Raw genomic sequence first — 26,798 nt, forward strand, 5'->3', positions numbered from 1 at the left:
TGGTTTTGAAAAGAAAAGAGTTATTAAAAGGAATTTTAAAATATGTGTAAAAAAAATTTATATATATTTTAAATTCTAATAATGTCTACCGGTTAGCTTCGAAACCGATAGACATTATATTAAATTACAATAAAATATTTATAGTGATTTTAAAACAAAGTTATATTTTAATTATAAAATGCAAAATCACAAAGTGCTTCAAATATAAATTATAAAAAAAAAAATATAGTAAAATAAAATTACAATATACATTCTTTAAAAAATTCGGGAGTGGAAAGACGTGTCATCTCTTCGGCGGTTGGCCGGCGAATGAGTTCTGTATTTGCGAACATCCTTTTTAAAAAAAAAGTGATATTTACTAAGTAAAAGTTAAATACAAAATGGATAGATTTCACCACAAAGTGACTGCCGAATCAATTAATGAAAGAAAGTGCTTGATAAGTGACAAAGTAAATTGTGATGAAGAGACGATGAAGACATCATTAGTGAATACGAGGAGATGATTGGGCACACTAATGCTAATAACGTGACAAATCACCTCCGTGGTGATCGTGAACGGATCAGAGGCGACGAGCGTGCCGAAGGTTGCGTCACTCGATTAGTACAAATTGGCGTGTCATTGATAATTGTAGAAATAAGGAAGATACAGAAAAAACATCGTTTTCCCATAAGACCACGTGAGAATGCGATGGATTTGTCACAGTTCGTGAATTTAATGGTCATATGAACAACGTTGCATTTTATTTATTAAAAACAGTATGAAATTGGAATAATTGTGTAAATAATAAAAACACACGTATATTCTTATTTATTATTTTTTCTCTCTCTTTTTTGTGTCTATATTAGGTTAAAATCGTTGAAAACAATAAAAATGTATTAAAAAAAGAACTCCACCGACAAGACACACAAGGTGGCTTGGCGGGTCTCTGCAAATAAAAAAAGTTATAAATATGTATAAATTGTGATTTAAATAAATGTATACAAATAATAAAATAAAAAAAAACAAATATTTATCTTTTTAAAAAAAAAAAGAAGATAAATGTTAGATGGCTCCAAAAACAAAACGTGTGGCACGATCGAGAGAGAGAATCAGCAACAAAACAGTAACAAGAAAGAAGTAAGAGGATTCGGAACTTTCTTTTTGCGTGGCTAATCTAGATCCAACGAGTTGATCTTGTCCGAGGCCAATGGCCACATAGCCGCCGAATGGCCACCACCGAGAGAAATGGCAATTACTGGAGCGCTCTGTGATCGATAGGAAATTACAGATCGAATCGATCAATTTGGACCAAGAGAGCGGGAGCAGGCGAACAGAACGGCCGAGGTAATGAGAAAGAACGGCATTTACAATACTTTCGGAGAGAAGAAAAATACCACTAAATCCGAGCACATTGAAGTGGTCCATTTTATATGTACGCATCTATAGGCCTGCATTAAAAAAAGTACTTTTGCTTCGGTAAGGATTTAAATAATCGATTTTGAACAAAACTCTTCTGCAAAGTGAAGGCTTATACGATTATTTTTGTACATCACTAACAATATAGCTCTACCAAAATTTGATACCTTTTTTATAATAATGAGCCGCTTAGGCTCACAGAAATAGAATGTAATTGAAATATTTGTGTAAATAATATAAATACAAATATTTCTCTTTTTATAAAAAAAATAGTACAACAGTAAATAGTAGTAGTAAAACTAAAAACCCATTTGTTCGCTGTATAATTTCCACAATCAACTTTTATACACCTTTGCACTTGGTGTTGGAAACATGTGTAGATCTCGAAACTAGTCGTGTTTACATTAATAAACTCAAAATGTGGTCTTATACAAGTGAGTTATTTTTATATTAACATCAGTGTATGTAAATATTCCACAGAAAATACTTAAAAATGATTTAGAGAACTTACATTTATTTTATTTATTGTTTCGGCATTGACTTTGTGGTAAGACATGTTACAATGATTAAAGAAAACACTTGTTTTATACCACTTGAGTTCTATTAAAGACTACATGTTTCAGAAGTTAAACTTCCATCATTCAGGTCTGTTTAATAACATAATAATAGTTATTATACAGACCTGAATGATGGAAGTTTAACTTCTGAAACATGTAGTCTTTAATAAAACTCAAGTGGTATAAAACAAGTGTTTTCTTTAATTAGAGAACTTACATTGAAAAATTTAATAAACCACCCTAGTAAATATCTTTGTATCCAGTTACGTAAATATCCGCATTCAGGTGACGAATTAATCAAGGATATTCATAACAAAACACATGTTTTACGCGTATGCGTTTATACTGATTTATCCATTAAACTAGAGTCAATTATGCTTTGCTTTACGACCCACAACAAAATAGAAAACTAAAAATAATTACAGAAAGATAAGCCACTCCAATACAATAATTACAGAAAGGTACGCCACTCCAATACAACACCGAGACAATGATCGGATGATTGAATTTCCCATCTGGGAGGATTGACAGCTTTCATCTGCTGATGCTTCTCACGCGTGCGCGATCTCCTCGATCGAAGCGATAATATGGGGGAGCTGAGGCCGCCCTGATAGAGATATGATGGCTGCCAAAACGGACCGATTATAGCGCCGAATCGTGTACGCTTTCCCACATAAAGAACAATGGTGAAATTCGCCAAATTAACTTCCATACCGGGTCTGTGATGAACGAAGAACGAAGAAAACCGCCAGAGATCGGGAGAAACGACCATATCAAATTTGCAAAGAGATAAGTGCGCAACAAGAGACGATTAAATCGTTTGTATACTGCAGCTGTCCAGTTCACAAACGTCAAATATGATTGACGTACGACGCCATTGGAAAAATTATGACATCTTCCGATAGGGTCATTAATTTTACGCCACCAGTATAAGAACAGATTTTCGAGTTCATTAAGACCCAGAATTTGTTGAGTGTCAACTTAATTAAATATATTTAAGTTTTGTACTGACATTTCTTGGTAGAACTGCATTTTATAGAATAAAATAACAAACTACACAGTCAAAGATGAAGAAGAATATGGAAGTCTGGGCATTTACGGGGCTGACGACCATAAAATGCCCAGACTTCCATATTCTTCTTCATCTTTGATGAGATGTCAAAAAATAATATGAAAATAACTCCTGTAATTGGAGATAATCCAGATTTTGTGAACAAGTATTTGGACACACTCAAAATGTTGTAAAGTATATAGTTTTTATTTTAATCTATAATTAAATAGAAATGGAAAATTACTCATCGGGAATATTTTATATATCGCTCACTCCTTTCAAGAACGTCATAAATCAAAAATCGTCAATTTTCAGTTGCGCATGTTTTCGGAATGTCCAGAAAATGTAATGTATCCCAGCAAGAGAGGCATATTTTTAACTTAATATTTACCCGCTACAGGTCAGAAAGTGTTGTTTTTGCATTTTGAAGAAAAGGTATAGTTTGATGATTTTTTTTTAAATATCCTAAATATTTTCAAATGGGGAAAAAACCTTCAGGATTAACCTAAATAGATCTGTTGCACAGTAAAAAGTTCAATAAGTGGCTTGATATTTATTTTTAATACATTGTATTATATTTTTAAACGATGAAAACGTTCTCCTGAAAAATCAAGTATTTTGATTTATGACGTTCTTGAAAGGAGTGAGCGATATATGACTTAGGTATGTAATATTTTGTGAAATAAATAAAATTTAAAAAAAAATCGGTTCAGGCCAAAGCTGCGTCTGCTTCGTTACCACCAGTGAGTGCTGTTTGCATTATCATTTATTTGATTACTTGTATTTATTTTTACCTTCAGCTCAATCATATGGAAGAACACCTAAGCAAATACATCGGGATAATCTCTGTCATTGGGTGTTTGGTCAGGGTCGGTGAGATAATGACGATTCCGACACACGGCCATCGGCAGATTTCTAAATAAATTATTCAAACACAACATTTTGAGTGTTTTCAAACCCTCGTTTACAAATCTGGATTTCTCCACTTAAGAGTTTTTTTTAAAAATTGTAATCTAAACATAGATGAATAAGAATATGGCAGTGGGTAGTTTAACCAGCCTATGGCAGGTCACAAGAGTTTTATGTGTCGGGTTGTGGTCCCGTAGTTAGTGCCGCGGACTCTTAGGTCAGAGTTTCTCGTTTCGAACCCACTACTCTACCACAATTTGATACCTATTTCTAATAATGAGCCGCTTAGGCTCACAGAAATAGCGAGAAATTGAAGTATTTTTAACAGTAAAAACACAAATATTTTATTTTGTACATTAAAATCATCGTTAACTTTATGGTATGGTAATACAATATCACGCTCTCCTTATCATTCATCGTTCACTTTTGCGTTTTAAGGTGGTACTACATAAAGTGAAAGATGAATGTAAGATGACTTATCCATATATTGGAAGAAGGATATGGAAGTCTGGATATTTAAAGGACCTTCGTGTTTACACTAATAAAAAAGTGGTAATTTACAAGCGTTTCATTTTACATTTGAATGAAATATGTACTTGCCGGTGCGAAATCCGGCAAAATTATCCCACGAACCGGCGGTGAACGTGCCGACAGATCGCACAGTTAAAACAAAGGTGTGACGTACGAGAGGCTAGCGTGTGTCACCTCGCTCGGCGAGAATTACGAAATGGAGCAAACATCGGCGATGCGCTATTTGCACAACTGGATACCGGATTCGCAGATGCGGGCCGTAAACACCTCCCGGTTCGCGGCCGACCCGAGACGAAAGTCGGACAAGAGTTGCGATCGGAATGCTCCGAAACCAATAGGTCGATCAAATCAAAACTGAAAATGCACACCGCATATCGATCACTCCTTGAAACTTGAAAAAAAAATGGTTGGCATACAATTAAAATTTACTTATTTTTTTTTTTTAAATCAAATATCACAAAAGTAATGTTTTTATAACAATGGAACATATCGCTCACTCCTTTCAACAACGTCATAAATCAAAAATCGACAATTTTCAGTTGTGCATGTTTTCGGAATGCCCAGAAAATGTACTATATCCCAGCAAAAGCGGCATATTTTTAACTTAATATCTATCCGCTACAGGGCAGAAAGTGTTGTTTTTGCATTTTGAAGAAAAGGAATTGTTTAATTTTTTTTTAATATACTAAATATTTTTCAAATGGAGTAAAAACCTTCAGATTTTACCCTAAAAAGATCTCTTGCACAGTAAAAAGTTCAATGACTGGCTTATTATTTATTTTTAATACATTTTATTATACTCTTAATAATATTTTATTTAATTTATGACGTTCTTGAAAAGAGTGAGCGATATAACTTGCCAAAAGGATCAGTGAAAAATAAAGTTAACCCCCCTACAACGTTTGCATAGGTACCTCTTCATCTCAGGGATTTTTTATTTTATTTTACTTACGGTTAATGCCTTTAACAATACTAACAAAACTATGTACAATAACAACAAAGAATACGCTAATAAAAATCCTCACTATCCGTAACAATAGATTTTCAAGACAATTTCGTCACATAAGCGACCGTTACATACTAGAAAAAAAATCTCGAAAGACTTTCTGATCGGTGCAATAAAAATAAACTCTATCTAAACTCACAAAAAAGGCAAATTATCAGATTCTTTTATGAGGGTTTAATATTTTAAATTGTATTTTCACATATCATAGCGGAAATGACTGAAATGAGCCATTTAAAATTGAAATACGATTTAAAAACATTAACTTCCCTATAACGTTCCCTCTGATAACATGGTACCTATCTCAGCGTTGTAGGGGGGTTTTTATTGTTTGCGATTCTAATTCATTATTTTGTTTTAGAATGAATTATATGCTAAACGTACGAATTTTTCAACTGATGGCGCCATAATCAACCATACTACCAAATCTATTCATTGAAAGACAATTGCATATATACAACTTTTAAAATGAATACAATAACGATGCTCAATAATGGTCAAAATGGTGGACGTTTTACAAGAATAGCCAAATGCCAGGACGTCCTGGGATGCTAGACTTCCTTCCATCTTCATTCGTTTACAAATGATAGATGTTTGTTTCATCTCTAGTTGAGACACCCAACTAACTAACCATCACGCCGCTTCCCCGCAGGGGTAGGCAGAGAGGATAGAACGCCACACCACTCTGCCTTCGCAATCATTCTTAGCTTCTTCCACATTCATGCATCTCCTCATACGCTGAGACACATTATATTTCTTTACAAACTTGGAGAATTTGTAATCGCACAACGAGGAAATATATAGGAACACATATAATCGATAAGTAATAAAACATTGTCGACGCCTATTATTCGTACACAATGGCAGTAAAAGCCAATAAAACGTCAGAAAAGATAAATGACGGCTGAAGAATTCGATAAGAACGGAAACACATTGGCGTTTTGACGAGTACCCACAGTTCCCAGACGGTAACAAAGAAGAGTTTGTGGAATATTTACGACGGTATTGTCTAAAGAATCTCCTCATCCCGATGGCAATTTATTGCAAATAGACAATGCGTGTATCTCTTGTTCGCCGAAGAACCTAATTAAGTTCACTTTCACTCCAGATAATGCTAAAACAACAAGACTGGATCATGCAGAAATGACAAAAAACCTCGTCATCGCGAAATATATCTAAGAAACTAACTAACTAATTAACTAACTAACCATCACGCCGTTTCTCCGCAGGGGTAGGCAGAGAGAATCGAACGCCACACCACTCTGTCTTTGCAAACATTCTTTGCCTCTTCTACATTCATGCATCTCCTCATATATACCCGACGATTATTACGACTACTGACCCGGCCGCTTTCAAGTATTTGACATACCTGATTGTGCCAAGTTTTCCTCGGTCGTCCTCTGCTTCTTTTTCCAACTACATTCGCCCCATAAATTTGTTTAACCGTTCTTTCTTCACTCATACGCTCCACATGTCCAAACCATCTCAACACACCTTTCTACACCTTTCTCAACACACCTTTTTACAACATAAAAATGCGAAAATGCTGGGAACAGAGTTAATGGTGCACTGAAATCAACTACAGCTCGGCTGTCCAAATTTAAAACACAGTAAGGGACATTTTTTTGTAGTACGTTTTTTTTATGCATCTTTGGACTAAGTAGACTCTACTTAGTCCATAAATGCAAAAAAAAAACGTACTACAAAAAAATGTCCCTTACTGTGTTTTAAATTTGGACAGCCGAGCTGTGTCGGGTTGTGGTCCCGTGGTAGACTGAAAAATCACTAATATTTATTTTGACCCTCTTGCGAATCGAACCCGGGACCTCCAGCATGGTAGCCTACACTAAGAAGATCGTATCGGGTTGTGGTCCCGTAGTTAGAGTCGCGGACTCTTAAGTCAGAGTTTCTCGGTTCGAACCCATTCTACCACAATTCAATACCTATTTCTTATAATGAGCCGATAAGGATCACAGAAATAGTAAGAAATTTTTGTAAATAATAAAAACACAAATACATTTTTATCTTTTAAAACAACAGAGTACTGGTTCCAACCATAATGTATGGAAGCAAAACGTGAAATTGGCAAAAGAAGGATGAAATGGCTGAATGCAGTCGAAATTCCACACCACTAAATCATAGTTTCAAATCTAAAAACCAATATTCTCAATGTGATACGATTGAATGACATTCATTCGTCATTTCGTTGTGAATTCCATGCCACTAAATCATAGTTTCAATAACTAAAACCAATATTCTCAATGTGACACAATTGAATGATATTCATTCATCATCTAAAGGTGAATTCCATGTTACAAAATCATAGTTTCAAAACCAAAAACCAATATTCTCAATGTGACACAATTGAATGATATTCATTCATCATCTAAAGGTGAATTCCATGCTACTAAATCATAGTTTCAAAACTAAAAACCAATATTCTCAATGTGACACAATTGAATGATATTAATTCATCATCTAAAGGTGAATTCCATGTTACAAAATCATAGTTTCAAAACCAAAAACCAATATTCTCAATGTGACACAATTGAATGATATTCATTCATCATCCAAATGTGAATTCCATGCCACTAAATCATAATTTTAAAACTAAAAACCAATATTCTCAATGTGACACAATTGAATGACATTAATTCATCATCCAAAGGTAAATTCCATGCTACTAAATCATAGTTTCAATAACTAAAACCAATATTCTCAATGAGACACAATTGAATGACATTAATTCATCATCCAAAGGTGAATTCCATGCTACTAAATCATAGTTTCAATAACTAAAACCAATACAAAGTTTAATGATATTCATTCATCATCCAAATGTGAATTCCATGCCACTAAATCATAATTTTAAAACTAAAAACCAATATTCTCAATGTGACACAATTGAATGACATTAATTTATCATCTAAATGTGAATTCCATGCTACTAAATAAATCATAGTTTCAATAACTAAAACCAATATTTTCAATGTGACAAAGTTTAATGATATTCATTCATCATCTAAATGTGAATTCCACGCTACTAAATAAATCATAGTTTCAAAACCAAAAACCAAAATTCACAATGTGACACAATTGAATGACATGTAATTACACGTGTACGATGGCTGAAAGACGGCTACGTCATCGAACCAGTCTTATCAGAAGAATTTGATAAACCAAAAACACAAATTGACAATATCTAAAATATAAAACGTTTCATCGAATAAATCCATAGGTGATTGCGAGCAATTACTGCACGAAGTTGAACAGATTGTAGGAAAAAAAAAACAGGTCGTAATCAACGCCTTATCAGCAGAATAAGAGTGAAATAAATATTATATTATTTTTATAATCTATATGTGGAGGCCCTCACAAAAGCGTTACATCTCCATAATAAATGATTTTGAGTAATCAGGAATTCTAGCTTGTAAAATTGTTACGTTTTGGTGCGATTTAATGATTTCATATTGGTTTATAACACAGGATTGGTCACGTTTTGTCCCAACTTTAATGAAGATTTCGATAGGATACAGTAAACAGAACAGATTTGCATTTAAAGGATTTTTTGTGCAATATTGGAAATGTAACTTTTTGGTGAGGACCTCCACATATCGCTCACTCCTTCACTCACTTCAAGAACGTCATAAATCAAAAATCGAAAATTTTCAGTTATGCATGTTTTCGGAATGCCCAAAATATGTATTATATCCCAGCAAAAGAGGCATATTTTAAACTTAATATTTACCCGCTACAGGGCAGAAAGTGTTGTTTTGCATTTTTAAGAAAATGTGTTTTTTAATTATTTTTTTAATATAAAATATAAATATTTTTTAAATGGAGAAAAACCTTCAGGTTTTACCTTAAAAGATCTGTTGCACAGTAAAAAGTTTAATAAGTGGCTTGATAATTATTTTTAATACATTGTATTATATTCTTAAACTTTAAAAACGTTCTCCTGAAAAATCAAGTTTTTTGATTTATGACGTTCTTGAAAGGAGTGAGCGATATGTAAATTACATAATATTTTTTATCACTCTTTTTTTTGCGTTGCATGCACATTGTGTAATTCTGTCATGACTTGCGACTCTTTTCAAGGGAAAATATAATCAAATCCTATCATTAAAAGACTGTACTAAAACGATATCAATTACTGTTTTTTTTTCACCATTCGCCTATTAAAATCAACAAAAATAGCTCTTCAGCAAGCCTTTTCATCCCAATATCTGACGAGACGTTGAAGATGTAATCCTACAAAGGCGCTTTTGTCCTTTTTCTCCTTCCATGAGCAATATATTGAAAAAATGAGTATTATTTATTGATTCGGCATTAACGTCGTGGAATGACATATTGACTATTTTTTTATATGAAACACTTGTATAATACCACATATTGAGTTTTATTTCAAATCGCACGACTTGACAATCACCTGTTGCCGAAAACAACTGTAATGAAATAAAACTCAGCAAGTGCGGTATTATAATAGTGTGTAATTTTCAAAAGAATAATCCACAAATTTGGTTTCGTTTTTCAGAGCTGCATACGTCTAACAACACCGCGACAATGCAACGTGAATATGTATCCCAGAACGCAGGTGAATCGACGCAGAACATTTCGCGGTACACTGAACACACACACACACACACAAAATTATCACGCACAAAACGGACAGTTTTCCAGCACAAATCCTGAAAAACTCACAAAATGGGCCTAATTTGGCAATAATCCCAACGGCACTCACAAAATGTTCCAAATTTGACAATAATCCCAACGGCACTCACAAAATGGGCCTAGTTTGGCAAATATGTATAATCGCGACGGCACTCGCAGTGTGGACCTAGTTCGACTCGAGGGACGGCCACAGCGCTCACCGCACGAGGCAGACTGTGGCAGTGAGGGCATTACGTATTGCGGAGCGCGCGGTGACTCATCTCGCGTGCCCGCTCCACAGGTGGCGGGACTGGCGAACGGGTAGAACGGTGCGTAAAGGTGCCTACCTACCTATGTACCTACTTGCCAACCTGCAGGTAGAAAAATGCTGGACACTATCGTCACCGTTCGACGGACATGGGCGAAATATGGGAACTCGATAGACTCATAGATTCAAACCGTAGCTGCGTTTGGCATGTCGGCTGTCCAAACTTAAAACACAGTAAGGGACATTTTTTTTGCATTTTTGGAATAAGTAGAATGCACTTTTTACAAAAATGCAAAAAAAACGTACTACAAAAAAATGTCCCTTACTATGTTTTGAGTTTGGACAGCCGATATTATGTGTTGTACCTAGACCACATCGCTCACTCCTTTCAACAACGTCATATATTTAAAAAAAAAATCAGGAGATCGTTTTTAAAGTTTATAAATATAATACAATATATTAAAAATAAACGTCAAGCCACTTATTAAACTTTTTACTGTGCAACAGATCTTTTTAGGTAAAACCTGAATGTTTTTTCTCCATTTGAAAAATATTTACTTTATTTTAAAAATTAAAACATAAAATAAATAATTTACTGTTAGGTTGATTTCATGGTTTCTATACTTATTACCCTGCCCATATACATTCTTCTTCATCTTTGATGTGATATTAATATTTTAAATAATAATATTATAAAATAATATTTCATTTTTATTTGATCAGACTGGGGCACAGCAACGCGTGGCCATATATTCTTCTATTCTACAATTCTACAGCTGGTACAATTGTAGAAGAGAAGATAATGTTTCTAGTTCACGGTAGAATAATGCTATTCGCTCCAGTGCGCATCCAGATCGGAACGAAAACTGTACAGGCGAAGGTATCATTTACGCGAAACCATATTCATTATGTAATAATACCACGAAATGGAAGAACTAACAGTGGTTCACGATGGCTTATCAAACAAGACCGTTATAACTAGGCTGAACTAGACTGAAGAAAAAAGAAAAAAGACTGACTTCAAGTCCACATTTAAAAATATTCCCATTGTGATTCATTTGTCTTTCTCTCTTTCAAAAATATTATTTTTGTATAAATGTCAGACAGAATTTGTACGTTTTTGTCCGCCTACGTAGTGTAATGGTCAGCACGCTCGGCTACCGTTCTGGAGGTCCCGGGTTTTTTATATGCCTATTTACTGTACCTTTTATTGCTTTATATTTTCCATTTTGCCCTGTGTTTTCTTGTTCGTTACTTTCTCACGTGTTTTTCAGTCTTGTTAACCTTAATCCCATGTCCCAAAATGAGTGATAGAAATTACTCACCGGGAATATTATATTTGTGACTTATGTGTGTAATATGTTTAAATAAATAAATACTTGGCAAATACCACTATTTCTTAAAATCTATTATGACACGTCGGCTGTCCAAACTTAAAACACAGTAAGGGACATTTTTTGTAGTACGTTGTAGTAAGTAGAATCTACTTAGTCCAAAAATGCAAAAAAAAAAACGTTCTACAGGAAAAATGTCCCTTCCTGTGTATTCTCAAAACGGGTTAAACTAAGATAACTGTTTTTTAATAGGTGTCATTACTCCATCTCCTTTTAAAAGTTGCCATTTACATGGTCCATTCATTAAATGGTGTTTGAAAATAATCCGGAATGAATCGAATTGTTTCATTGCATATCAAGAAAAAATGGTATTCACTAAGTAAAATTTAATTAAGTAAATATATTATCCGTGTTTTTTGTGTATCATTTTTGACAGAAAATTCTCGGTGTTTCTAAAAGAATCCCGTAGGATATAAAGACAAAAATCAAAATCAAAATGACACATTTTTAATATAAATTCTAAATGTCTTGTTCTACTCTCAGCTTAGGTGCGGGTGATATCCGCCACCTGCCTTACGTAGAGAAATACAAAGAAAATACCAGTCTTCAGGAGGATTAAATTCGAAAAAACGAGGATAAAGAATTTTGTTTTAAAACACAGAGAGAGAATATTAATGAATACAATGCCGGAGAGAAAATTGAAAAATAATAAGGCGGAAGAGAGAAAACTAATACAAAATGAAAATCGTATGGAAATGTCGGATAATGTATATAAATCAATATATTATTTCGAGAAATAAAAATACTTTGCGTTCTGTTCCACTCACATTTTTATTTAACCAACTAGTTTCGGCAACAACCTGTTGCCCTCTTCAGGGTTACATCATCATTTCAAAGGTTGTTGCCGAAACTAGTTGGTTAAATAAAAATGTGAGTGGATCAGAACACAAAGTATTTTTGTTTCTCGAAATAGTATATCAAGATGATCCACAAAGTTAATGCTTTCAATATTCAAAACATATATAAATCAATATGAAAATCCTGCCTCGAGGCAGGATTACAAAGCCAACTAGAATTATGTATACAGGCAGGGTAATAAGTATAGTAACCATGAAATCAACCTAATAATAATAATAATAATAAAACCCTTATCCGCACCCCAATGGTGCATTGGGCACTGTGTCTTATAAACGCAGTGTTATCTCAATCGTTTACACATAAAGGAAAGGTGATCAGCCCTCCGCTCCAGGTACCAGTCCATGGTAATATTGAATAAATATGACAGTGAAAAATCACTTATATTTATTTTACCCCCCTTGGGAATCGAACCCGGGACCTCCAGAACGGTAGCCGAGCGTGCTGACCATTACACTACGGAGGCGGACAATATGTATATAGGTAGGGTAATAAGTATAGTAACCATAAAATCAACCTAACAATACATTTTTTATTTTATGTTTTAATTTTTAAATCAAACACTGATTTTCTAAGTCTACTAAGTTGTATTTTATTCATAAACACATCAAAATTAATATTGTGACAATGATTTCACCTAGTTATGGCATTTTCAAACGAATGTGAAGATTACATGGACGGTTAAACAGACTGTCCTTATGTATCTATACTATGTGCTTTATTTATTTATTTTTTTACTAATTTAATTTATTATTATTTATTTATTTATACATATAACTTACATAAGTCACATATATAATGTTCCAGATAAGCAAATTCCATTACTCATTTTGGGACATGGAAGACTGAAAAACAGATGAGAAACTAACAAACAAGAGAACATGTAAAATATAAAGCAATAAAAGGTACAGTAAATGGGCATATAAAAACATACGACACTTTTTGCTCATAATTTCAACTGCCACTTGTTAAATCATAAATATTATTTTACGACCCCGAGTGAGGGCTATCTTACATCGTGAGTATTCATTGAACAAAATCATAATAATCGAACGATTGGTACAATAATTATGAATGTTTTTTTGTTCGTTCTGGAGGTCCCGGGTTCGATTCCCAAGGGGGATAAAATAAATAGAAGTGATTTTTTCACTGTCATATTTATTCAATATTATCCTGGACTGGTACCTGAAGCGGAGGGCTGATCACCTTTCCTTCATGTGTAAACGATCAAGATAACACTGCGTTTATATGACGCAGTGCCCTATGCACCACTGGGGTGCGGATAAGGGTTTTATTATTTTTATTTTTATTTTTGTTAAAATGTGTATTTTTTGCTAGTAGTACAAATTTTTATAGTCAAAAATGCGTAGGTAAATTAAGTATTAAGTAAGTAATTAACCATCTATGTAACACTGCTTCAATGCGATGCATTGTCTTATGCACCATTGGGTGCGAATAAGGCATTTTATTGACCACTTTATGCAAGATACATATCGCTAACTCCTTTCAACAACGTCATAAATCAAAAATCGTCATTCTCAGTCGCCCATAAAATATACTATATCCCAGCAAAAGATGCATATTTTTAACTTAATATTTACCCGCTACAAGGCAGAAAGTGTTGTTTTTTTCATTTTGAAGAAAAAGTATTGTTTAATTATTTTTTTTAAATTTACTAAATATTTTTCAAATGGAGAAAAAACATTCAGGTTTTACCTAAAAAGATCTATTGCACAGTGAAAAGTTCAATAACTGGCTTGTTATTTATTTTTAATACATTTTATTATATTTTCAACTTTAAAAACGATCTCCTGAAAAATCTAGTTTTTTGATGTGTGACGTTGTTGAAAGGAGTGGGCGCTATGTTCCCATTGAAATCGACTGAGGTCCCAGAGCAGGTCCCTGAGGTACACCCATTTTCTGGCGCAGTTCTTTGCTCTGTGGCAATTCCATTTCGGATTATTCGCAATAAAAGTAAAATTAATTATTATTATAATTGATCAGCTGAGCGACCCAATGCGGTGGGCGCTTTCGTCCTCTCGGCCGTACCCACGTCGCGCCGCCCCAAGGCTGTTTCCCAAATCAAACAATGGTATTGAGGTTGCGCGTGGCCCAATTGCTCGCGAACCATTTTTAATTCAAGTTTTACTTGGTAAATACCACTGTACATACAACTAAACAGTGATATTTACCACGTAAACTTTAAATTAAACATGGATAGATATTACCATAAAGTGACTGATGAATCAATTGATGAAATGCTTGCAAACTTCTTGATCAACATCAATTATGCTAAGTTATTGCAGTGTACTTCATCTAAGTGGCATAAGTCTTAGTGACTGACTGACGCGGTTTTGCCCACTGGAGAGAGTTTTATTTACCGTCAAGTAAAAGTAAGATATTTACAACATTTTTGAGTGTCCAAATCCTTGTTCGCAAATCTGGGTTTGAGTTATGATTACAAAAGACATGTGTAAAAATAACTCTCGAGTGGAGAAGCCAGTAAACCAACAGTAATTGCACAGTTTGGTGCGAGACCTCCATAAAATTTAGAAACTAATCAAAGCTATTGTTCATGATTAATATCAAACATACTTCTTTAACTAGGTATAGCTAGGCTGAGAGAATAGAACGCCACACCATTTTGAATGCGAATCAATCTTTAAAACAGCTAGAGCAATAACCATAATTTAATTTAATGTCATACTTTTAAATAGATAAGTAATAAATAAGCGAATAAACTTCGAATTTATGCAAAAAAGAGAGAATATAAATTGAGCTAGTTTCGACATAAATTCAATAAATTTTATATCCTTATAATCGGATCAAGATTTAATGTCATCGTAGGCGATTGGTATTCAAATGAAATTAACACCAACCCGTCGACTCGTATATATAAATAAAACACGATGAAATACAAATAAAAATGATGTAAGAAATAGTAAAAATATTATTAGCTATGACAATAATGATAGTGAAAACATAATGCTTGGAGACGGTGACGAAGGCGATTTTTTTTAATCGACGATAAATATTACGTCATTCCAGCTTCTTGCGTGGACGGATGGCATTCAACTTTGAAATCCCAAGTACCAATCGCTCATAAGGTGAATTGGAATCATGACAAACTGAGGGTATTTGGAAAAAAATAACGATTATGCCAGAGATACTGGTTTCGTTCGGCCTTCCTACGCACTGCCGCCTAACGAGTTTGGTAAAAATTGTGGAATCTCGGACCACCGGATCTTGCGATAATTCATGGAAAAAACCAAGCATTATGCATGAACGATCCTATATCTCATACCCAAATGACAGTTTAAAAAAAGATTTATGAGGACGTGAACTGCAAATATTGAATGCTGGGAAAATTATTGGATCAAACTTTAAACTTAGTCACATCAAGAGCTTGTTCGATCGACAAGTGTAGTTTACTCAAAAACAAAAGACTAGGACCAAAATGACAGAACAAAAAAATTAAAATAACTACTAACCGACCATCACGCCGCTTCCCCGCAAGGGTAGGCAGAGAGAATAGAACGCCACATCAATCTGTCTTTGGAAACAACCTTCGCATTTTCCATATTCATGCTTCTCCTCATACATGTCCGCCGATTATTCCGACTTCTGACCTGACCACGCGCAAGTATTTGAAATACTTGTCCATGCCAAGCTTTCCTCGGTCTTCCCTGCAACTATTTTAATCTACATTCACCTTAATTTGTTCGCGAAAAATTATTTTACTTTCCTCACTCGTTCTTTCCACAAGTCCAAAACATCTTGACATACTTTTATTAATTTGGTGGATAGCGCATTATTTGCATTCTATTCTTGGTCCACTCGAACATCTGCATCATATATAATTTTAGAGTTCTTTCTTCGGCATTTGATTCACATGCCCAAACCATATCAATACACCATTCTCAATTGTATCGATAGTCCTCATCTCGACTATTATCAGAAAACTAAATAAATGTCTGAAATATCAAACAAAACGACAATAAGTAGGTTAGATAGAAGCACTCAGAAGGTCGAAAAGAGTCACTTTCTTCGAATGCTTTCCCCTAACGACTGTTTCAGCACATAAAACCAAGAAAGTTGAAGTGGAAAAGAGGTGAAATTTCTAAAAATCCATATAAAACGTAGATATAATAAAACACTCGAGACTCGGGAGAGTTGCGAACCGGTCCCATCGACCAAAAGCGACAGCATTCTTAGAGATGAAAACGCCAATGGCTCTGCATTTGGCATCCCGTGAAGAGAAACGCCATGAAAAGCCACAGACGCCGGCTGCAGACGGGGCGACAAGCAAACCAGTTGCCCGGTACAATGCAAGCCGAGCGGCGTGCATGAAAATGCAGCCATTATTTAAAAACAGTCGAGGGAAAAACACGTTTTTCGTATAATAACGAGCGTGGATGTGTTACACATAAGACAATATATAATTGACAAACAGGTTCCAGTGATGGAATAAATAACAGGCAGGTATTTTGACGCGAGCAAGGATAATTTTATACTGCGCGTTATACAATTCCAAATAGTAAGAAATTAACCCTTTGCCCTAATTGGCCGTACCACATACGAAATGGGCCTTCGCGGATTTGCTCGGATGAATATGTGGCCAAACGGTGCATGATAGATATTCGAATGGTAAATTAAGGAAAGAATTCAAGGTTGAGATAAGTATTATCTATCAAATAAGAAAGGTGTGTCGATATTGGTTTGAGCAGATGAGTAACGAATGAGTGAAGAAAGAACAGTATAGAACAAGGCTGTGAAATGCAAGGAATGTGAGAAAGAATGCAAGGCGAATATAGTAGGAATTAGGAAAAGAGTAAAATTCAACGTGATTAAGTATTTCAAGTGCGGTCAAGTCGTGCGATACATGAATCTGTAAGAAGCGAATAATGTTTGCAAAAATAGAGCACTGTGGCATTCTGTTTTCTCTGCCTACCCCTTCCGAAAGCGGCGTGATGCTTAGTTAGTCAAATGGAATTCAAGATAAACACACCAAGAGGAAGTAACAATTGAAACATTCGAAGATCCAAAGTCTAACGTCTCGGCCAACAAAAGCGAAGGAGAATGCAAAATAACGTTATGCTAAAATGCTCTTTTTACGACACGCGGTTCAAAGTTCCAACCGAAGACGAGGAGCTCCATTGTGCGGCTATTTCGTAACTGTTTGCGGGTAAAATAAGGCGGTACAACCGGTTTACAATGCTCGTTCGAGAGACCACCGCCTCCACTCCGGCCAGCTAAATGAAAGGAGCACCATCAAAAGTATCGTTAGATTTCGGGCTGGTAGAGTTGTTCGAGCCACTTTGTCTCGTGGGGTCTGCTAGGACACTAGATGGTCGCGACGGCTCTCTGACTGGCCCCAGTGTCGTAAGAGGGCCACAGAGGATAACGCGAGTGTTATCCCAAATGATTTTCAAATGAACCTTTCATAGAAACAATAACTTTTAACCAGACATCCATATTCTTTTTTATTTAAGTTTTTCTACTCTTTCTTAATCAGCCTATGTCATGTCATAAGCCCTATAAATGCCCACATATTCGTCTTCATCTATAATGAGATGTCAAAATCCAAAAGCAAGACGTCCTAGAATCGATAGGCCTTTTGAAGAAACAAATATTTTGTCAACTGAGAGGACCCGAGATCCTAAACACAGATTCTTAACATTATTTTTTAACATCTCAACATAGATGAAGAAGAATAAGGAAGAAAATGGGCATTTAAAGGGCTTACGACCGTCATAGGAAGAATCAATTAATGAAATTAAAAATCTGTTGACAACATTTTGAGTGTTTCCAAATATATGTTCACAAATCTGGATTATCTCAAATTAGAAGTTATTTTCACATTATATTTGACACATCAACAAAGATGAAGAAGAACATGGTTCCGACCGTCATAGGCTCGGTAAGTGATCACTTTACACACGTGTTACATTCACCAATTCTACCCACGTCATATGCGCTGCACTCTCGACCGATTTCGCCACACGTAACCCTGTAATACATCGGATTTTATCCAATTACTCACGCCCAAAATGGCTAACAGGTCTAAATACATAATAAAGACATGCATCACACGCTGTCGGATTATCTCAGAAGTGGAACAATGAAATGGCAGAGTGACTGCACGGCAAACTGTACGTAAAAGGAATGAATTTTATCAAAGGCAAAACATCTGGCGAATTATAAGCGATCCGGTCTTAGACAACACATCCAGTCGACTCGTTCAAGGACTACCGCTTATTATTTGGGTGGATTCAGATGGATTAGTTAGCTGCTACGGTGAAAAGAGGACGGTGAGATTAATAAAAGGACGAATGAACAAAAAACGCTATATATGTATTTGCGAAGCAACGTCCTATATTAATTCAATGGCCCAAGGCCGACACACTCCACCACACATTTTTTTTGCATACAACTTCCGTTATTTTAGGAAGAAGCTAATTTTAGGAAGAAGATAATTTAATAAAATATCAAAATTAAAATATTTTCATTAATTGATTCGGAGGTCACTTTGTGATAATATCTATCCATGTTTAATTTATGTTTTAATTGGTAAATTAAAATAACAGTGCATTAAATAATGTATTTTGTATATTTTGCATATAAATTAATAAATGAGTATATTATGTAGAATGAAGGGCATTAACAAAATATTTTTTTCAATCGATTAAACACAAAGTACCACATTGATAGCTGCTCATACTATAAAATATCGTCGGGCAAGAATAAAACTGTATCATTAATTGATTCGGCAGTCACTTTGTAGTAATATCTATCCATTTTTATGTTTTACTTGGTACCAGTAATAAATACATGGATACGGATTAGATTTTTACAATCAATTGAGACCGACAGAGGTCCCAGAGCGGGACCCTGAGGTACGCCTATTTCTGGCCCGAGTTCTTTGCTCTGTGATAATTCTGTTTCGGATTATTTGCAAAAAAACTTAAATTAATTATTATTCGTCCGCCTCTGTAATGTAACGGTCAGTACGCTTAGCTACCGTACTGGAGGTCCCGGGTTCGATTCCCAGGGGGGGTCAAATAAGTATAATTGTTTTTATCACTCTAATATTTATTCAATATTACCCTGGACAGGTACCTCAAGCGGAGGGTTGATCACCTTTCCTTCGTGTGTAAACGATTAGGATAACGCTGTGTTTATGTAATGCAGTGCCCTATGCACCATTGGGGTGCGGATAAGGGTTTGAAGATCATTTGACATAGGCAAAGGTCGGCACGACCAATTCGACATGGCAACGATACTATAAGTATGTACAACACGAAAACCTCACGATTGAACCGATACAAACTCCGAGTGGATTTTCAGGCGAGATTGTGATCTCTCTCTCTCTTCACAGCCGAGTGACAAATTGAAGAACGGTCCGTCACGCAACGCTCGCGCGTACAATATCCACCATTTGGCTATGGCGTTTGATCTCGTTCAGATCGGCCCCATTGAGCGCTCCCACGCGGTGGCCGACCGGAGAGGTCGGCGCCTCCACACAAGGTGAACAATTCTCACTTTTTAATCGGCCAGAAGCAATGACACCGCTGCTGGTAATTACGACACGGACGTCTAATGCTTCGATCGGCTACAACAACTGCTGTGGGCAAAGTCAACTGACACCGCTGCTGGTAATTACCACATGGACGTCTAACGCTTCGATCGGCTACAACAACTGCTGTGGGCAAAGTCAACTGACACCGCTGCTGGTAATTACCACATGGACGTCTAACGCTTCGATCGGCTACAACAACTGCTGTGGGCAAAGTCAACTGACACCGCTGCTGGTAATTACCACATGGACGTCTAACGCTTCGATCGGCTACAACAACTGCTGTGGGCAAAGTCAACTGACACCGCTGCTGGTAATTACCACATGGACGTCTAACGCTTCGATCGGCTACAACAACTGCTGTGGGCAAAGTCAACTGACACCGCTGCTGGTAATTACCACATGGACGTCTAACGCTTCGATCGGCTACAACAACTGCTGTGGGCAAAGCTAACTTACCAGCTCGCACTAATTTGGCCAGCTTGCCTTTGGTATTGTGGGACCCATGGAGTGAAATACTCTTCTACCAGTAATTATAAATAGTGAGAGAGAGATGATCATTAGAAAAAAAAAACAAAAAAAAGTCATCCATACGAATGAAATGCGCTGCCCATTTGAGCTAACCTTCGCTATATGCATCGAGATAGGACAACAACCCGCTCTCTCCAGAACTTTCTGGTTAGACATGTAAACATACCAACGAATGCCAATCATTGGCCTGAGATGCCTTTGCTGCAATTTATCAAGCTGATTGTAACATATGTTTGTTAAATCATTTCTACTATCTTCTTTTCCACAATTCATTCATTAGTGAAGCGCCCTTGAGGTAGCGTTTTACGAAAGTGGCGCTATATCTCCTTTTCCACAATAAAATCACAGAAAAATGAATAAAAAAGGTGACGCGCAAATGGTTTCTTAGTAGCATTAAAAAAAGTGAAGAAAATTTGTATCTACAAGCTAGAAGAAAAACACCGAGAGGTCTAGAAAGAAAAGTTAATGATACAAGAGAGAAACTTTCTATTGTCTTCGCGAAGTTTCACTTCGGCGAGCAGCAACAGTAAAAGTCATTAGTACTCACTTCAGACTATTTGTATCATGGAAAGAAAATCAATCATGTTTTTTTCTTCCTGGATAGTTCTGAACCTTTGAGACAATGTCAAAAACAATTGAGTTTGCGCAGGTCGTTTGGAGGAGACATTAATCTACGTTGAGTCATTTCTCCTTCAACTTATGTCTAACTATGGGATAGGTAGAGAGAATGGAACGCCACACCGCACTGTCTTTGCAAACATTCTTCGCAACTTCCATATTCATGCATCTCCTCATAAAATTATTAAGGAAACACTTGTTTTTATACCACTTGAGTTTATTAATGACTACTAGTTTCGGAAGCTAAACTTGCATCGTCAGGTCTGAATAATAACTAAAATATTAAATATTAAAAAAAAAACTGTTCAATATATAAGGAGAAGACTAACTGCATTGATGTTTATTTTCATACCAAGCAAAAGTGACTTAAATGGCCCCCCTGAACATTTTGCGTTTTGGTAGTTGGTCACGTTCTCCTGTACGACTACGATATATCGAGATGTGACATCCACACCGATCTCGCCAGACATTACGTCTGAATTCCCGAGGCGGGAGCTGCATAGCCAATAGGCAAGAACCGACTCGAGGTTCGACACTCGATCGCTCGCATCACGCGGGGATGTCAACCTATCGGCCGTAGCGCGTGGGCAGACTGGACAGAGCCATAAGCAAATTCAAATCTAACCTGTTTATATTTTTTTTCAAAAATGTTAGTTATATTTCAATTTCAATTTCAATTTATTTATTTCAATTAATAAACATTACAAACTATAAAAAAATTAAATCCTATACATTAAAATAAAATATATGCAAGAACTATTGCTAAAGGTGTAGAAGAATCCCGCTAAAAGCTTTTCTCATCACACCATACATCCCTCCAGTGAAGTCACGCACACTGTGTTTCGAGTTTGATCAATACATCTAGAAGTTTCAAGAATTTGAGAAGTGTGTTTTGTCAATCGTGGGTACAATTGGTGAACGTTACACGTGTGTTAAGTGATACACTTAAATCAGCCTATGACGGTCGCGAGCCCTGTAAATGCCCAGACTTCCACAGTGTTATATTTTTCGATTCATTTATGTTGAGATGCCAAAAAATAATGTATAAAAAATAACTCGGATAATAAAGATTTGTGAACAAGTATTTGGACACGCGGTAATTCAAGTGTAACTGGAGCAGATCTTATTGGCCGAAGCCGAGATGCAGAACAGACGAGTCGCGAATCATCTAGCGGAGAAAAAAAAAACAATACCCGGAAGTTCGGACCGACAGTTCGCCATGTTAAATCAAGTGCGAAATGGAAACGCCATAAAATTTCTACCATTGATTCGGCAGTCGCTTTGTGCTGATGTCTTTCTATATCTTTCGATATTTTTAATATAAATTTAAACTAACTAACTATCACGCCGAATCACAGGGGTAGGCAGAGAGAATAGAACGCCACACCACTCTGTCCTTGCAAACATTCTTCGCCTCTTCCACGTTCATGCATCTCCTCATAGATACCCGCCGATTGTTTCGACTCCTAACCTGACCGCTTTCAAGTATTTGGTTTACCTGATCGTGCCATGTTTTTCTCGGTCTTCCTCTGCTTCTTTTCCCGCTAACATTCGCCTTATAAATTTGTTATACCGTTCTTTCCTCACTCATTCGTTCTACATGTCCAAACCATCTCAACACACCTTTCTTAATTTTATCGATAATGCTTATCTCAGCTTTGCATTCCTTCCTTATTTCACTATTTGTACATCTATCATACATCGTTTTGTCGCACATTCTTCTGAGAGATAGCATTTCGACTTCATTCAGTCTACTTTCATCCTTCTATAAACTTGATAAGCAAGGTAAATAATAAATGCAATTCCTATCTAAAAAAATGAATAAGAATATAAAATCACTAATATTTATTTTCATCTCCCCCCTGGGATTCGAACCCCAGATCTCCAGCACGGTAGCTGAACACGCTAATCATTACACCACGAAGGCGGACATACATGCACATACACATACATATACATACATACACACATTTACATACACATGTACATAGATCGCAGAGTCCGTTGGCACCGAGGCGGGCCGACGGTGATCCCGCGGAGACGTTTCTTTAGTCCGATGGCCGATGACGCAACCGGCGACAATGCATACAAAAAAATCGAATCGCGATTAAGCATTCGGGCCACGTGCTCGCTCGTGAACTTCAAACGCATTCCCCCAAGCCGGGAGCAGACTAGAGTACTTATTAGATGATTAGGAAGAGAAAGAAAAATGCGATGAAAATGTTCTCACGCGAACAATTTTATTAGTTTGAAACCGTATTTGTGTGTAATAATAGTATATAGTTTTTTTCTTAATTTTATCGATAATGCTTATCTCAGCTTTGCATTCCTTCCTTATTTCACTATTCGCACATCTATCATACATCGTTGTCACACATTCTTCTGAGAGATCGCATTTCGACTGCATTCAGTCTACTTTCATCCTTCTTTTGCCAACTCCATGTTTCACTTCCATGCATTAGAGTTGGAACCAGGACTCCGTTGTGCACTGCCAGTTTAGCTTCCGCTGATAGGTTTTTATTTGCTATAACTGATTTCAGTGCACCATTCACTTTGTTCCCAGCATTCACTCTCCTTTCTATGTCTTTATCAATCTTTCCATCCCTAGAAAACATACTACCCAAATACACGAAATCATAAAGAAGTTAGGTTTATAATTATAAATAGTATTGTCTCAGACTTCTTATATCGAGGTTTAACTGTAAAGTCATATCGGCGGAGATAGCGAGCGATGCTTTCTTTGTAGACGGATGAGGTGTCAGCGTGGATGATAACCCCGGCGATAAGGTGTACTCGGCGCCGGCATTGTTTCATTATAAACGGTAAAATGATGACCAGCGCACCCATTGTTGTGCGAAATAAGTATAACGCTAAAACCGGCGTCCGCCGAGCGAGGAGACAATGGACCGATGGCTGACGATGGACCGGACAAAATCAAGCGGAAAAGTCGGAAGTCCGTCGCGATTGGTGACAAGGCGGAGAGAACAGGAAATAGAAGAGTGATCTGACAGATCTTAGAGAAGGCGGAACAATTCGTCGCAGATCGGAGACGTGATAAGTAGTATTTTTTCGAAGGCGAATTTTCCAAAAGAAAATTACGAATGAACATATTAATTATATCGGCTGTTATAAACACTTCACGAGTCTAATACAATCCTTTATAGGTTAAGTATGTTAAATTAGATATTCCTTCCATTGTCACAAATTTTTATGTCTTTTCAACAATAAAATACAATTTAGTAGACTCTGAAAATCAGTGTTTGGAAAAATGGAGTTTTACACATGAACAGCCAAATCTATAAATAAATAATAGATAGTGCCGGGTTGCGGTCCAGTGATTAGTGTAGCGGACTCTTACGTCAGAGTTTCTCGGTTCGAACCCACTCTACCACAATTTGATAACTATTTTTAATGAAGATTTGAAGAAGAAGAATATGGAAGTCTGGGCATTTACGGGGCTTCCGACCGTCATAGGCTTGTTTCAGTGATCACTTTACACACGTGTAACATTCATGGGTAGAATTGATGAATGATACACGTGTGCATCACTTTAACTAGCTTATGACGGTCGTAAGCCCCGTAAGTGCCCAGACTTCCGTATTCTTCTTCGTCTTTGTTGAGAGGTCAAAAAATAATATACCTAACTAACTAACTAACTAACCATCACGCCGCTTCCCCGCAGGGGTAGGCAGAGAGAATAGAGCGCCACACTACTCTGTCCTTGCAAACATTCTTCGCCTCTTCCACGTTCATGCATCTCCTCATACATACCCGCCGATTGTTACGACTCCTAACTTGACCACTTTCAAGTATTTGGCATACCTGATCGTGCCATGTTTTTCTCGGTCTTCCTCTGACTAATTAAATTGACATAAGGCCTATTTTTCTCGTGGATTCTCTCCAATATCGCTGGAAAAATTCTGATGAAAAACAACGAGTTATTGGGACGATATGGGCACAGCATATCAATTGATAAGTCCACACAGACCGGTTGATTTTATCAGATAAGACCTTTGACTGCGTCATTGCACTGTGTGTTCCACTCGACACCATTTCGATTAGAAACAGATTGACGTATATTGAAAATAATGTGCTCGCATATTCATCTCTAAATATCAATCAATATGTTTATAGATTTGACGTTCAATTCTCACATCTCCATTTTGATTTATATATTAAATATTTACAATGATTAAAGAAAACACTTCGTTTTTTACCACTTGAGTTTTATTATAGACTACATGTTTCAGAAGCGGCGTGATGGTTAGTTAGTTAGTTAGTTAAATCAAACACTGAGTTTTAAATTTAAAGTCCACTAAATTGTATTTTATTGTTTTTTATTTTTCTTTATTAAATTTCGGTAAATTTCATCATGTCGTAAGACATGATGAAATTTAAAAGAAAACACTCGTTTGTTGTATTAAATGTTAAATCAAAACATGAAAATGCCATAACTAGGCGAAACAATTGTCACTAAATTGATTTTCGTTTTATTTTTATTATTTTTATACAAAAAAAATTGTCCGCCTCCGTAGTGTAATGATCAGCACGCTCGGCTACCGTTCTGGAGGTCCCGGGTTCGATTCCCAGGGGGGGTAAAATAAATTTAAGTGATTTTTTCACTGTAATATTTATTAAATATCACCCAGGACTGGTACCTGAAGCGGAGGGCTGATCACCTTCCCTTCATGTGTAAACGATCAACATAACACTGCGGTTATATGACGCAGTGCCCTATGCACCATTGGGGTGCGGATAAGGGTTTTATTATAATTACTATTATTAAACATTTAAATCAAACACTTCACGAAATGCGATCTCTCAGAAGAATGTGCGACAAATCGATGTATGATAGATGTGCGAATAGTGAAATAAGGAAGGAATGCAAAGCTGAGACAAGCATTATGGATAAAATTAAGAAAGGTGCGTTGAGATGGTTTGGACATGTAGAACGAATGAGTGAGGAAAGAACGGTAAAACAAATTTATGAGGCGAATGTTAGCGGGAAAAGAAGCAGAGGAAGACCGAGAAAAACATGGCACGATCACGTATGCCAAATACTTGAAAGTGGTCAGGTTAGGAGTCGTAACAATCGGAGGGTATGTATGAGGAGATGCATGAACGTGGAAGAGGCGAAGAATGTTTGCAAGGACAGAGTGGTGTGGCTCTCTATTCTCTCTGCCTACCCCTTCGGGGAAGCGGCGTGATGGTTAGTTAGTTAGTTAGTTGAATCAAACACTGAGTTTTAAATTTAAAGTCCACTCAATCGTATTTTACTGTTTTTTCTATTTCTTTATTAAATTTCGGTAAATTTCATCATGTCGTAAGACATGATGAAATTTAAAAGAAAACACTCGTTTTTTGTATTAAATGTATTAAATGTTAAATCAAAACATGAAAATGCCATAACTAGGCGAAACAATTGTCACAAAATTGATTTTTGTGTTTTTTTTTAAACA

At 36.2% G+C, this 26,798-nt stretch overlaps 1 protein-coding gene and 1 long non-coding RNA gene across 16 annotated transcripts in view; both read right to left on the bottom strand.

Annotated features, from left to right (window-relative positions):
- Positions 1–26,798, bottom strand: part of LOC148302126 (serine/threonine-protein kinase MARK2-like) — a 205,387-nt gene that overhangs the window by 98,362 nt on the left and 80,227 nt on the right. For 10 of the 15 annotated variants that reach the window (XM_088272083.1, XM_088272082.1, XM_088272081.1 and 7 more), the window contains exon 1: positions 10,189–10,333. The exons of 3 other annotated variants lie outside the window; for them this stretch is intronic. The gene's annotated coding sequence lies outside the window, so the exon portion shown is untranslated. Of the gene's footprint in view, positions 1–10,148; positions 10,334–26,798 lie in introns of those variants that run through there. 2 more of the 15 variants (XM_088272076.1, XM_088272074.1) reach the window with 2 other exon arrangements.
- LOC148302127 (uncharacterized) overlaps positions 1–26,798 on the bottom strand; it is a 151,321-nt gene that overhangs the window by 5,718 nt on the left and 118,805 nt on the right. The gene's annotated exons all lie outside the window — the stretch shown is intronic.

This window comes from Brachycentrus maculatus, unplaced genomic scaffold (genome assembly GCF_059751285.1).
Source record: "Brachycentrus maculatus isolate JH-2025_06_01 unplaced genomic scaffold, ASM5975128v1 h1tg000475l, whole genome shotgun sequence".
Taxonomy (NCBI): Eukaryota; Metazoa; Arthropoda; class Insecta; order Trichoptera; family Brachycentridae; genus Brachycentrus; species Brachycentrus maculatus.